General features: G+C 44.2%; 1 pseudogene; it reads right to left on the reverse strand.

Moving 5' to 3' along the window:
- Positions 1-12,803: 12,803 nt before the first annotated feature.
- Positions 12,804-12,943, reverse strand: LOC129674094 (small nucleolar RNA SNORA17; annotated as a pseudogene).
- Positions 12,944-14,936: the final 1,993 nt, after the last annotated feature.

Raw genomic sequence — 14,936 nt, forward strand, 5'->3', positions numbered from 1 at the left:
GTAGCATCCCTGTAGCCCATGCTGCCCCTCTCTCTGTAATGATAATTTTTTAACTTAGTTATGTTATGTGAGTACATTTTTTGTATTCCCAGGTATGGGATATGGAGCTGCTTCAGATTGTCCACAGCCACCAACTATGATTTCTCTGGTGTTCTCGGGGGAGATGGCTTCTGCCAGCTGTAGATAGTTTCTGTTTGGAATTCTGGGGGCTCTTGAGAGGGTATAAAATCGAAAGCCCTGAGAGGGCCTGTGGTGGCTGTTGTTCCCCCTGCTGCTGCTGCTGGTCCCTGCTGCTGATGTTTGCTGGTTGCTCATTGGAGCTATCCTAAGGACAAAGATTGAGCTTGCCCCCAAGGAACTCAATGCCCTTAATGAGCAGAAAGTAGTCTAAAGAGATCTATGTACACTCCCTTTCCCCTGTAACCTTCTTTGTTACCTACTTAGTGTTGGGGGTTGGAAAGGATTGGAGTGAAGGATAGGAGATACAGGAACCCAGGAAAGTAGCCAAAAAGACCAGTTACACCTCCCAAAGCATGCTTTTTCAACAAATATCAGTGGCCAGGATTCTGATCATACCACACTTCAGATTTTATGGTTTTTTGTTGTTGTTGTTGTTCTATACATACATATAACAGAAAAATTTCCCATAGGAACTAAGAAAGCTCTCATAAAACTTAGCTGTACCTCCTCACTTCTCCTTCAGAGAGTGACAAATTCCACCCTGAGTCCCTGAGCTATTGTCTGTGAATAGTTTATGGCTTCTTCCAAAATAAAAATTTATCATCTTATTTCCCTTTTGTCACTGGAAGCCATCAGCATTCTGTACACTGAATTGAGAGTCATAAGTATTGGAAAAGTGGCCTCAGTTGAGCTCAGGTTATTTCACCCAGCAGAAATGGTACCAATAGCCAGAGCGAGATTTGGAGTAATGATGGCTTTCCCATTACATCTGGATTTTATATTGAAAACTCTTTAAAGCAAATTATCAGAAGGTTTATTGATGACCAACAACATTTGTAAAATCATTTTTAAGCAGGGAAAACACTTTCTTCTTGACTTGTCATACCGTATAAGCCCTCTCCCAATTGCTGACAGAACTGCTTGACTTGAGATCTGTTTCACACGTTACCTCATCACTCAAGCTGTGAAATGTGATTTCCTTCCTAAAAACCAGTTGTTTCCTTTCTGACCCCTACACTCTCAAAATTTAAGGTACTGCATCCACAGAGAAGATAGTCTTGTTGATTTTCACATTAAAAGAAAATAAGTCCTAGGAGGCAAGTAACATGATAAAGTGGTGGATCAATAAGAATTTCAATGATGAGAGATTAAAATAAACAGGCAGCAGAGAGCTAAGAGTGAGGCTATGTATTTCTGAAAAGATAATTGTTTGTAACTTGAGTCTAATCATGAAAAAAAAATGTCAGACCTATGGAGCCAGAGTGAAATTCTACAAAATATCTGACCAGTCCTTAGAATAGCCAAGGTCAGAAAAGACCAGGGGATGACAAGAAATTGTCACAAACAGGGAAGATGCTGAGAAAATTTAGGTGATATGTGGTATCTTGAATAGGTCCTGCCAGAGAAGGAAGACACCCATAGGGGAAAAACAAAACAAAACACCTAAATAAAATCTGTCATTCAATTGACAGTAATGCACCATTGGTGATTTTCTGTCAGGGTACATGTGATGCTGAACTGAAGTTGGTAGATACTTGAGAACACGTTGAACTACTTAATGTAATTAGATCTTCTCAAAATCCAATACTATATCAAGATATAGGAGCCTACCACAGAGGGCTTCTGAAAGATTCTATCCAGCAGGGTATCAAAGTAGATGCTGAGACTCATAGCCAAACTTTGGGCAGAGTGCAGGAGATCTTATGAAAAAAAGGAGGAGATAGAGAAACCTGAAGGGGACAGAAACTCCACAAGCAGAGCAACAGAACCAAAAAAATTCTGGTCACAGGGGTCTTTTCTGAGACTGATACTCCAAACAAGTACCATGCATGGAGATGACCTAGAACCCCTGCACAGAAGTAGCCCATGGAAGTTCAGTGTCCAAGTGGGTCCTAGTAAGGGGAACAGGGACTGTCTCTGATGTGAACTCAGTGGCTGGCTCTTTGATCATCTTCCCCTGAGGGAGGAACAGCCTTACCATGCCAGAGAGGAGGACAATGCAGCCACTCCTGATGAGACCTGATAGGCTTAGGGTCAGAGGGAAGGGGAGGAGGACTGCCCCTACCAGTGGGCTTGGGGAGGTGCAATTGGAGGAGATGAGGAAGGGAGGGTGGCACTGGAAGGGGACAAGGAAGAGGGCTACAGCTGGAATACAAAGTAAATAAGCTGTAATTAATAAAAATAAATAAACTTTAAAAAGATACAACATTCAGGACCGGCTGTATGTCTGCTCCCAACCAGCGAAGTGACTTTAGGTGCATTTTGTGCTTTTAGTAGCTGTGTGATTTGGGAACTTAAAACTGCCTTCCCTCTTTAGTCTGGCCAACCTACATTACTAGATTACGACAGTACATGCTTCAAAGACAAACATTTTGTTTCATGTACTGTCGTAATCTAGGAATGTAGATTGGCATTGAACGTATGACAGGAGTCTACTGAGCGCATCTGAAAGACTCTAACTAGCAGTGTTTTCAAAGCAGATACAAAGACTCATAACCAAACCCTCGGCAGAGTACAGGGAATCATATGAAAGAAGGGGAGTTAGTATGATGGATAAAGGATAGGAGCTCCACAAGGACCAAATATATCTGGGCACAGGGTCTTCTCAGAGACTGTCATTCAACCAAGGACCATGTATGGATATAACCTCGAACCTCTGCTCAGATGTAGCCTGTGGTATCTCAGTAACCAATTGGTTTCCCATAGTGAGGGGAACAAGGACTATTTATAACAGGAACTCAATGACTGGCTCTTTGACCTTCCCACCCCCCAAGGGAGGAGCAGTCCTGTTAGGCCACAGAGGAGGGCTTTGCAGCCAGTCCTGAAGATACCTGATAAAACAGGATCAGATGAATAGGGAGGAGGTCCCCCCCATCAGTAGACTTGGAAAGGGGCACGGTGGAGATGAGGGAGGGAGGGTAGGATTGGGAGGAAATGAGAGAGCGGGACACGGCTGGGATACAGAGTTAATAAAATGTAACTGATAAGAAAAAAATTAAATTAAATTAAAAAAAAAGACAAACATTTTTCTACTTCCCTTGAAAGGAACATTTCCTTCTCAACTGTGTCTCTTAAAAATCATGGTTAACCTCATAAGAATCATTTGGACTCAAAACTAGACTTATGACATGTCGTCACAGCAGGACGGACAACAGTTGAATTACCTGATAAATAGCATCTCAATTTGTCACCTCCCACCTCCTTTATGCTGGCCTGGTCACCAGGAGAAAGCTCTGCCAAGATGGCTTCTTCCAGATCTATCTGAACTCTGTTTCTTTTTCCTTCTAATACTCATCTTAATATATGGAATAAAGAACCTCTCGAGCACTGTTTCTCAACCTTTCTAATGCTGAGACCTTTAAATACAGTTTTTCATGTTGTGGTGACCCTCAACCATAAAATTATTCCATTGCTACTTAATAACTGTAATTTTGCCACTGTTCTGAATCATAATATAGATATCTGATGTGCAACCCCTGGGAAAGGGTCTGTCAACCTCCTAAACGGGTCACAACCCCACAGGTTGAAAACTACTTCCCTAGGGGACCAGGAGGCCTTGATGCTAGGATAGAGGAAACCAGCCTAGTCCGGCATGAAGAACCTCCAGATTAAGTGTCATTCCCCAAAGTAACAGTGATACTAGGTTTGCCTGGCTTGTGCCTGCTGAAACTAGAAACTCCAGGGACATGAGCAGTATCCCAGTCAAAAGATTGCCAACCCTGGTGGTACAGGCTTGCAATCCCAGCAACCCCTGAATCTGAGACAGAAGGATCACAGGCTGAGCTCCTGCACTGGCCACAGACTGAGCACCAACTCAGCCTGGACAACCTCTGATTGAAAACAAAGAATTAAAAAAGGGCTGGGCCATAGCTCAGTGGTAAAGCTTTTACCCAGTTTATTCCCAAATAAATAAGAAAATGATGAAATAAACCCCCCTTGTGACCTCTGCCCCAAGCCTCACATCTCTAGCTTTACAATTAGTCACAAAAACCTCTTTCGTTAAAGTCCGGAAAACAAGTGAGGAGACCAAAGAAGCATGAAGAATTTGAGAAGAACCACCAATCGTTACAGGAGAGGCCTCTGAGCCAATAAGGAGAAAACAAGAGTTGGCAGTCAGAGTTAATTAATAGGAAAAAATCAATTTAATTTTCACCCTCACATCACTGATCTTCAAAATTTCAAAAGCAAATATGCAAGGATAAGCCCCCTCTGTCCTTCCACTCCTCCTCTCCTCACGGGAATGTTAGAATCACAGATCCCTATTCGTCATGTCAAGACTTACGTGCATTGTGAGGGCTGAACTCAGGTCCTCGCACTTGTGTGGCAGGTGCTTTAGCCACTGAGCCATCTCCCCAGCCCAAAACGTTTCTTATAGCTCTAACAAAGATAGGCCGAATTGTTGAGAGACTGTTCAGCTAACAGTCTGGGGCTGGAGAAGTAATTTGGAGGTTAAAAGCACCTGCTGCTCTCGCAGAGGAACCCAATCTCAGTTCCCAGTATCCATGTCAGATGACTTATAACAACCAGTAACTCCAGCTCCAGGGGTGTCCGTCATGCCCTTCTGGACTTGGATGGCACTGCACTCACATGAGGGCAACCCCTGCCCTGCCCACACACACAAATTAAAACAATAAAAATAAATCTTTTTTTTTTAAATGAAACTAATAGTCTCTGTTTTTTAAACTGCTTGTGTGCCAGGGTCCCTGCAAGAAAAACAGCAAACAGCTTTAGAATTCATGGAATACAGCCCACCAGTGAGTAGCACAACCATGATGGGTATGACTCAGAGAGGCGAAGTTCCAAGGACTACATGCCCTGAGAACCTCACGCTGTCATGGAGTTTTGCTCTGCGGTTGTCCTTGACGTCCTCACATCCCTTCTAATCTATGAGTTGTATGAAAACCCTAAGGGGGTTCTGAGTACCTCACTGGGCAGTGTTTCTGGCACTTACGGTATTAGAGATTGTTCTTTTCCAAGTATTGCTGCAGGAGCAGATTAATCATTCAACCGCCGCCCTTAGAAAGAATGTAGAGGTGTAGCGCGCAGTGGCCATTCACAGGTGAGATTCCCCACTGCTGAGCAGCACTGGAGTTTTGACCTGCTCCATTTCCAACCTGTGCTAGTTCACCCCTCCTTAGGCAACGTGGTGGTCCCCTGATCCTGGGAGGTCACCATATGGATGCCGAGCTTAATGCAGACAGCTTATCAGCAGCTAGTGCACTATAGCAGAGAACTCCTGAAGTCAAGTTAGCCTCCTGTCTCAGCCTCTTCAGTAACTGGGACTACTGGCATGCACCAGCCTGGGCAACAGAGTGAGATTATTCTTGTTCCAGGACCTCAAAAAAAAATCCCTCATTCATTTATCAAAAATGTGCCCTTCTGAACTTCAAATCGTTCCCCAAGATTTTCTACATCAAAGCCGTTAACAAAAACATCTTAACCTAACTTTCCTAACAATCCACGTCAGCTGATCGCTGATTTTCTCACATGGCCCCCAACACTTGTGAAAGAAGACATACACATGCCATAGTGCCATGTGTGGACCTTAGAACACAACCTTGGTTGGAGAACCGTGTCTCCTAGCTTGTTTGAGACAGGATCTCTCATTGTTCGGTGTCTCAGGTGATAAGCTAATTAGCCAAAAAGCTTGCAGGGAATCCCCTGGCTCTACCTCTCAACTCATCATATGGGCGTTGGAATTACTCGTGGCCACTTATATCAAGCTTTGTATGCATTGCGGGCACTAAACTTAGGTCCTTACACTTGTGTGGCAAATGCTTTATTCACTGACCCATCTCCCCAGCCCCAAAAGTTTCTTATAGCTCTAACAAAGACTGGCTAAGGAGTGACCAGACATCTTCTCCCTCTCATGTGCCTGAGACCTGATGGTCTTGTTTCTATGAACACACTCTTCAACACTATGAACAACAGGGATCTATTTTATCTACCTGATCTGTATTTTATTTGTGATTTAGAAAGCCACCAAAGATAGTGTGGAGATGGTAATATAGGTTCTAAGAGTCCATGCTAGCAAAAAAAAAGTCAAAAATTGAAAGCGTTTGCCATTTTTTAGGAGGAATTTGTTCATCCTTGACGTTATAAACAAAAATAACATCTAAAAGCCAAAAGTAAAGTGTAACTCAATAACAAACATTTCAAATCGCATGACTCCTCACTGACATAACACAATCAGTCAATTACAGTATCTATGCCCACCTCTGTGTATTTACCAAATTAGTTTGAAACCATGTGTCATTTTTATGTTTTGACAGAAATATCTACTTACAATATATCTTTATTGTCCAGTGCCCAGAACAGTATTAAAAATAAATTTCTGGCACCTCATTTGTCATAAAAACAAATAAATCTTTGTGGAACAAAACAAAGATGGAGAGATAGAAAAGACTTTCTCCTTTCTCAAGGAGAGTGACAGAGCACAAATTCAAATGACATGTGGCTTTTCCTCTGGCCCCATCATTCTGGGGCAGGTATGTATTTTCTCAGCTGGAAAGCCAAATCATGAGGGCAACTGCTATACATTACCTCATGAAGATTTAAAAAATAGTAATATTAGGTAGTCCAAAACCAAATGAGATGGCGTTATCTTAAGCCCAGCATTGGGGCTGGACAGATGGCCTGGTGGGTCAGAGTGATTGCTGCTCCTGCAGACCAGAGTTAACTTCTTAGAACACACACTGGCTGGCACATAGGACATTGCAATATACTGAATCTTTGCAACTCTAGGAGAGGCTGAGAACATGCCACAGTGTGCAAGTGGAGGTCAGAGAAGAGCTTAAGATGTCGCCCTTTGCCTGCCACCCTGCTTGATGTCATCTCTTGTTTGGCACTACATCACAGTTGTCTCATGAGCTTTCAGGGATTCTCCTGTCTCTGTTCCTCATTGCAGAAGTGCTTAGATGACAGATTCATGCCACTGTGTCTGGATTTCCATTTTCAGGGGATTCAAACTCAAGTCCTAGTACCTGCATGGCATATGTTTTACCCACCGAGCCATCTCCCAAGTCCAGTCTTTTCTATTTAGGTTTCAGTATTATTTAGAACCAGGGAATTCATGGAAGTAAAAATACGTGAATCCAAAAGCTTACTTGGAAAACACAATTTAAAACTGTATCATTATACATCATACAATGTGTATCATTATACATTCAAAAAGCTCCTGGTACACACACCTATTCAATGACCACCAGGTACTTTGATTAAATGTGATATAGTATCAAGGCAATCAGCAAAGTTTACAACTAGTATCTTTTGTTCTTTTATCAATAACACTAGGTAGAATCCAGAATTGGCCACACCAGTTCAGGAGCCACTTTTAAGCTTTCATTTGACAAGTAATGGAAATCTTCTAACAGAAAAAAGGAAGGTCCAGTGGTGCAGGCAAGCTTATGAAAATAACACGGGGGCCCCCAGAGCACTATTATGTTCTCTATCACTCTCCCAGGATCCAAAGGGAAAACTAGAAAGATCTGATTTTGAGCTCAGAGGAGCTCTTCCCACCGCAACGGAATGGCAGTGTGGTGGCTCCTGAGAACAGTAAGAATAACAGTGCACTGAACACAGTGGAGCATGCATTTAACCCCAGCACTCTGGGAGGCAGAGGCAGGGGCAAATGGATTGTTATGAGTTCAAGGCCAGCCTGGTTTTACAAAGCCTGTACAGAATCGCCAAGGCTACACAGAGAAACCCTGTCTCAAAAGAGAGAGACAGAGAAAGAGAGAGAGTGTGTGAAACATTGTACATGATGCTGCAATTAAGCTTAAGCTTCCGTGTGCACATCTGGGAACTTAAGGGCAAATCTACACCCATGTCCATGACGCTGTTATCCAGATAGTGGAAGCATCCTCCAGGGGCCTTCAGCAGATGAAAGGCACTTACTGCCAAGTCTGATGACCTGAGTATGATTCCTAGTCCCACATGGAAGAAGAAGAGAACTGACTCTTGAACTACTGCAAGTTGCCCTCACAAGTCATCATAAACACATACACACACACACATGCACACATACACAAACACATACATATATACACACATACACACATACATGCACACACAGATAAGAGAGAATAAATAAACAAATAACCATTAAATGTAATAAGAATTATAAAGAATTGTTATAGAGGGGAATTTTATGTGCTGCAGAATTTTAACAAGAATCTCTTCCCTCTTCAGATCACATGATCCGTACATCTTCTACCTGTACCGACTAACCTTTTGCTACAAGCTAAGGAGACAAAGATGGCCTGCTGAATGTATTGACTCCTAAGAACTAAGCACAAGTGTTGGTTTCCTAACTATAACTCAAATACAGGCCCTCTCCAACAGTAACAGAAGTTGGTACTGGGTTTCTAAATGAATTTACTCCAGTAAACCAGGTGCTCACTGACCTAAACTTACAAGCCAGGCTTCCTTACGGCAAACGTCCCCCCAGGTGTCCATAGAATTATCAATAGAGGCTGTCCTGGCTGTCCTTTGCATAGCCACGCATCACTGCTGAATTCTAGAACTGAGTTTGTGATGTTTTAAAGAGAGAGAAATTGCCTTACGCTATATAAACACCCACAGGGCAACATCCTAGCCTAAGGAAAGGAAAGGAAAATATTTTGAAGTAGGGTTCTCTTTCTAATGTTGATTTCAACTTTTGACTTTCACAAAAACTTGAGAATAAGTGTAGAATTATGCAGATACTCTTTGAACATCTCTGGCTGATATATCCCGTGGAGAAAAGAACTCTAGATTCCTGACTTAATTCCCTCAGAACACAAGTTTGGTGTTCACTGATGAATCAATCAAAGACCTCAGCTACTTACGGAGATTTTGTATACTGTGGGCATTGCTCCACAGGCTGGGGTCTCAAGTGGGAGCAAAACCAAGTTCTACTTCCCTGGAACTTGCATTTCAATATTGAACAAGACACACAAATAACCTGGGGAGATTTATAAAGAGGAGACACGCTGTGATGTTCTCCTCACATCTCAGCAGTCTAGGACTTTCTTAAAGTCCTAGAAAACACACCCGAACTGTAGAACATTCCCTCATCTACCATGAATTTCTGTTTCCACACTGAGAACTATCTTTCCTCACCCTGCAACTCTTTAGATCTGAGGTGACAAAAACAAGTGCAGTCCCCATGTTTCTGCACACTCCCCTTCAGGCAGCATCTCCTCTTTGAAGAGAGCCACACAGACCCTCCTGATGCCCAGGGAGGAGTGGCACTCTCCACCCTGCTCTGAAGCAGGTTCTTGGCTGTGTGTGGACACAGTCATCTCCACCCTTCCTTTTGGTGCAGCTCTAGGATTTAGCTGTCTGTCTGCTGGGATTTCCTGGCCTGTAGAATCGTCACTCAGTGACACATGATCAGTTCTTCTAGAAGTCTTACTTACATTGTATCATTTGTTCCTCTCCATGCTTTGCCTATGAAGGGACTTTTTGGGGAGGGATGGCGGAGACTATGCTTTTGCTCTGACACCATTATACTGGCAATTAAGTTTCAGTTTGAGTTTGGGGGGGTTATAATTTATGTTTAAATATTCTTATTTATTATTTATTACAGTTTATTCACTTTGTGTCCTGGCTGTGGGCACCTGCCTTATCTCCTCCCAATCCCACCCTCCCTCCATCTTCTCCCTATGTCCCTCTCCTAGTTCACTGATAGGGGTGGTCCTCCTCCCCTTCTTTCCAATCCTAGCCTATCAGGTGGTTATTAGCCATATAATATAGGATAAACATACTAAAATCTATACTAAAGCAGCTGAACAAGAAGGAGGGCCCTAAGGAAGATACTCAGGTCTAATGCAGAAAGCAAATGGGACAGACATCAGAAGAGGGAGAAAACAGGGAACAGGGCAGGAGCCTACCACAGAGGGCCTCGGAAAGACTCTACCCACCAATGTATCGAAGTAGAGGCTGAGACTCATAGACAAACTTTGGGCAGAGTACAGGGAATTTTATGAAAGAAGGGGGAGATTGAAAGACCTGGAGGGGACAGAAGCTCCAAAAGGAGAACAACAAAGCCCTCCTCCCTCAAAAAAAAACTGGGTCCTGGGGGCCTTGCGATACCCCAACCAAGGACCATGCATGAAGAGGACCTAAAACCCCTGCTCAGATGTAACCCATAGAATCAGTCTCCAAGTGGGTACCCTAGTAAGGGGAGCAGGGGCTGTCTCTGGGATAAACTCAGGGGCAGACTCTTTGATCACCTCCCCCTCAGAGGTACAGCCTTGCCAGGCTACAGAGAAAGAAAATGCAGCCAATCCTGATGAGAACTGATAGGCTATGTAGGGTTCTTATGAGGTAAAAAAAAAAAAATAAAAGTACTAAAGAAAGTGTTCTCTATGATTTTGAATTCATAAAATGAAGACTAGGTTATTAATTGCCAAAGAGTTACTTCCAGTATTACAGTGCCTCACTTTACCAATAAAATTCTTTCATGTAGGTCTGGAGACATAGCTCAGTAGATAGAGTACTTGCCTAGAATGTACAAGGCCCTAGGTTCTAATCCAGCACCTCATAAAACAGGGACGGAGGAGCATACCTGTAATTCCAGCACCCAGGAAGTGGGGTTACGGGGAGGACAGAGACTAAGTAGTGAGTTTGAGGGCAACCTGGGCTGCAAACGACTGTCTTAAAACAAAACAGAACCACATCAAAACAACACATATCCACACCCACTTGTGCCCATTTAAGAAACAAGGTAAAGTTATCCCTGTGTGACTGTGGTTTGTCCTTGCCCAAGAAGTGGTAGAGCTGAGGCACAGGCCCTGAAAGAGGTGGAGCCTGCTGGCGGGTTAAGGCTGCTTGCTAAAAGTGTGTTTCTCCCAACAATTCCATTTGTTTTTCAAGGCACGAAATGATCTTTTCCTCTGGTAGACTGAAAAAAAATCACTGTTTGGAGATTAAAATTATGAAGAGATTTAGAGGGCTTGTGTGCTTTTCAGTTCCACAGAACATAATTCCTTCTAAGTGGGGCTTTAGTTTTGCACTTCTCTGCCTTCCCAATGTAAGGCTCCTGTTTCTTCAGACTACTGGAGTAAAATGAATAGAATGAGAACACTGCTGACCTCCCAAGTACTTTTTATTGGTTCTTTGTGAATTTCACATTATGCACCCCTATCCCACTCATCTCCTCCTCCCCTAATACCCACCATCCACCCTTGCAACCTCCCCGACAACAGAGAAAAAAATGTCATTATAGAAGCTGTAGGATGTCACAGTGTGTCCCACAGTACACCCTTCTGTCTACATGTCTTTGCTTACAAATGTTCATTGCAATGATACATTGGTCTGGTTCGAGGCTTCTGGCTTCTGCTACTCTATCAATACTGGAACCTCACTGGGATCCTTCCCAGATATCCCTTTGTTGCCCTGTGTCATGGGTATCCTGTAGTTTTGGACCTGTAGGAATGGCCAGCTGTAGGGTTGATGTTGGTTGGGTCAATTCAAAGCCCCAGATCTGGGCCTGAGGAGTATCTGAACTGGTCAGGCCACCATCTCTCCCACTCACAAACCCTCGGGACTGGCTCCCCACAACCAGGGCCAGCTCTACCTTGCAGGCTGGACAAGATGCAGGACCCGCTCTCCTGAGTGTTACAGCTGGTGAGAGACATGGCAATTCTGCCACTCTCATGACCCAGGGGATAGCTCTCCTACTTGCCGTTAAGTGTCGAAGGATGCGGAAGGGGAGGAGGGTATCTCCCTCTTCTCTGACCTATAGCATAGCAGACAGGAGGCAGGGCTGGCTCTCCTGTGCTCTGGCCCTGTGGCAGGCTCTCCCTCAACCCCCACTATCCAGGGCCAGCTCTACTGTGCTGCCCAGGCAGGGTACAGGACCTGTTCTCTCAGTGTTGCAGCTGGTGAGGGGCAGAGATGGCTCTCCTGCTCTCATGACCCCAGCAGGGAACAGGGAAGAGAGTATCTCTCCCTCATCCCCATCACTGCAGGGAAGACAGTGGGAGGACTGTCTCTCCCATGCTCACATCCTCAGGGCAGCTCACCCCCAATGAGCAGGACCTGCTCTCCCAAGTACCTCAGCTGGCTAGAGGCTGGACAGCTCTCTGCTCTCATACTGCCTGGCCTTTGGTGATAACAAACCTTGGCTACTGCAGGGCCATGGACCCAGATGTGGCCCCTGTTACCCACATCGGGCTCTTCCTCACTACCCCCAAGTCTCCAGTTCTGCTTCTCTTCATTGCACTATATCCTTTTCTTTCTCTTCAATTCACTTATTTGCTTCCCTTAGTGGCACCCAGGATCTCTGACTGTCTGTGGTAATCTCAGGGGATCTCAGAAGTGCTATGGCCTACTCATGCATTACGGTTCTGGACAGGGGTCATGTCAGGCATGGCCCCATCCTCCAAGACCTGCAGGAAGATGGCCTGGTTGTCATCTCAGGCTAGCTTCCTGTCAGGGCCCCATACTTTGTCTGGTGGTTGTCTCGGGTTCTCTCCTCATCTAGCCTGCCCAAGTGGCTCCTTGCAAGGGCCATCAGTCTTGGGCTCATTCCCACTCTGGGCCTGCTGTCCCAGGCAGGACTTTCTATCCTGGGAGCCTGTCCAAGCCTTCTTGGTGCCAGACTTATGGTCATCTCAGGCTCACGTTTTTCAGGGAAAGTTAGGCTACTAATCATTCAGATGTTAGTAGGTCAGAGCATTGAACATAGACATAACTTCTCTCCTCTCTGCCACCTACTGACATGCATGTGACACAGCAGCCACACCTCCAAGGCCTGTAGGCCTCTAGGGGCAGGACGCAACCACCTTTATGGCTAGCAGGAACCTCCCTTTATTGCAGCAGCCAACAATAGGTCTTAAAGCTCTTTTCTTATGAGTTATTTGCCACAGATAAGAACAGTGTAGAACTACAAACTGAACTGGACAACACTGAAGGGCAGCTGCTACCGTTTTAGTTTGTCCTTGAAAGGTCCATGAGTTGAAAACTCATTCCCTAATGTGGTAATGGAGTCAAGGTGAAGTCCTTTTTAGAGGCAGGGCCTGCTGAAAGATAGTTAGGTCATGGGGTTTGGACTTTGTGAATGTATTAACAGAGTCCCAAGGGAGAGTAGTAATAGAGTAGTTCTAAGAAAATGGGTTATTATAAAAAAAAGAATTGTTAAAGGGGGCCTGCTCCTCCATGGTATCTTTCTTCCTTGTTCCTTCTACATGTGGCTTCTTTCTGGTTCCCTTTACCACTTCTCACCATGTTGCGACACAGCCAACTGGCCTTTGACAGACACTGACATCATGCCACTGGAATCATGAGCCAAATGCATTTATCTTCTTTTCATTACCTGAGTCAAGTATTGTGTTATAGCAACCCGAAACAGACAAAGGCAGTGACGTTTACATTAAAAATTCTGTTTTCTTTGAAATTTTAAGAATGAAATTTGGAGGATGACAAGATAGGGCAAATGGTAAAGACACTTACTGCCCAGCTTGATGACCCAAGTTCAATTCCCAAAGCCCACATGGTGACAGGGCAGAACTAACTCCTGCAGGAACACATACATGCACACATACATACAAATGTAAACAACATTTTAAAAAAAAAAGTAAAACAATGAAATTTGGAATTTTCAAAGCAAGGTCCAGCACACCCAGATGAATGGTCTGTTAGGTAGAAGCTGCTTAGATTCCTTCAGAGAGTTAAGAAATGGCTGACCAGACCTTGTGGAGCATGCCTTTAATCCCAGTTACCCAGGAGGCTGAGGCAATGGGACCGCAAGTTCAAAGCCTGCCTAGGTTACAGAGTAAATTCAATACCAACCTAGACAACTTAATGAGACTCTAGCTCTGGAGGGGACTGGAGGGCGATTCAAAGGTAGAGTATTGTCTAACCTGTACAAGGCCCTATGTTCATTCCCCATACTAAAAAATGAGTGAACACATTAGTAAATGTTCCTAGGAATAAATGAAATGGGTGCAATACTCTCTCAGAGGAAGCGCAGAGGATTAAGCATATCCAAATTTCCTGAGATAGCTTTTTTTTTGTATTTTATTTTTTTCTTATCAGTTACATTTTATTAACTCTGTATCCCAGCCATGTCCCGATCCCTCATTCCCTCCCAGTCCCTCCCTTCCTCCCTCCCTCCTCTCCACCGTGCCCCTTGCCAAGTCCACTGATAGGGGGGACCTCCTCCCCATTCATCTGATCCTGTTTTATCAGGTATCTTCAGGACTGGCTGCAAAGCTCTCCTCTGTGGCCTAACAGGACTGCTCCTCCCTTGGGGGGTGGGGAGGCCAAAGAGCCAGTCATTGAGTTCCTGTTATAAATAGTCCTTGTTCCCCTCACTATGGGAAATCAATTGGTTACTGAGCTACCATAGGCTACATCCGAGCAGAGGTTCTAGGTTATATCCATACATGGTCCTTGGTTGCATGTCAGTCTCAGAAAAAACCCTGTGCCCAGATATCTTTGGTCCTTGTGGAGCTCCTATCCTTTCCTCATCAGACTAACTCCCCTTCTTTCTTATGATTCCCTGTACTCTGCCAAAGGTTTGGTCATGAGTCTTTGCTTTGAAAACACTGCTAGTTAGAGTCTTTCCAATGCGCTCAGTAGACTCCTGTCATAAGTTCAATGCACATCCCATCTGTCATTCTAAACGAGGATTGATCATCTTACCCCATGTCCACTCTCTTGATTATCTTTTTTAGGTGTACAGATTTCATTATGTTTATTATATCTTATAGGTCTATATAAGTGAGTATATACCGTGTTTGTCTTTCTCCTTCTGGGATATTTCA

The sequence above is a fragment of the Psammomys obesus genome, unplaced genomic scaffold (assembly GCF_907164565.1).
Source record: "Psammomys obesus unplaced genomic scaffold, mPsaObe1.curated_primary_1811, whole genome shotgun sequence".
NCBI lineage: Eukaryota > Metazoa > Chordata > Mammalia > Rodentia > Muridae > Psammomys > Psammomys obesus.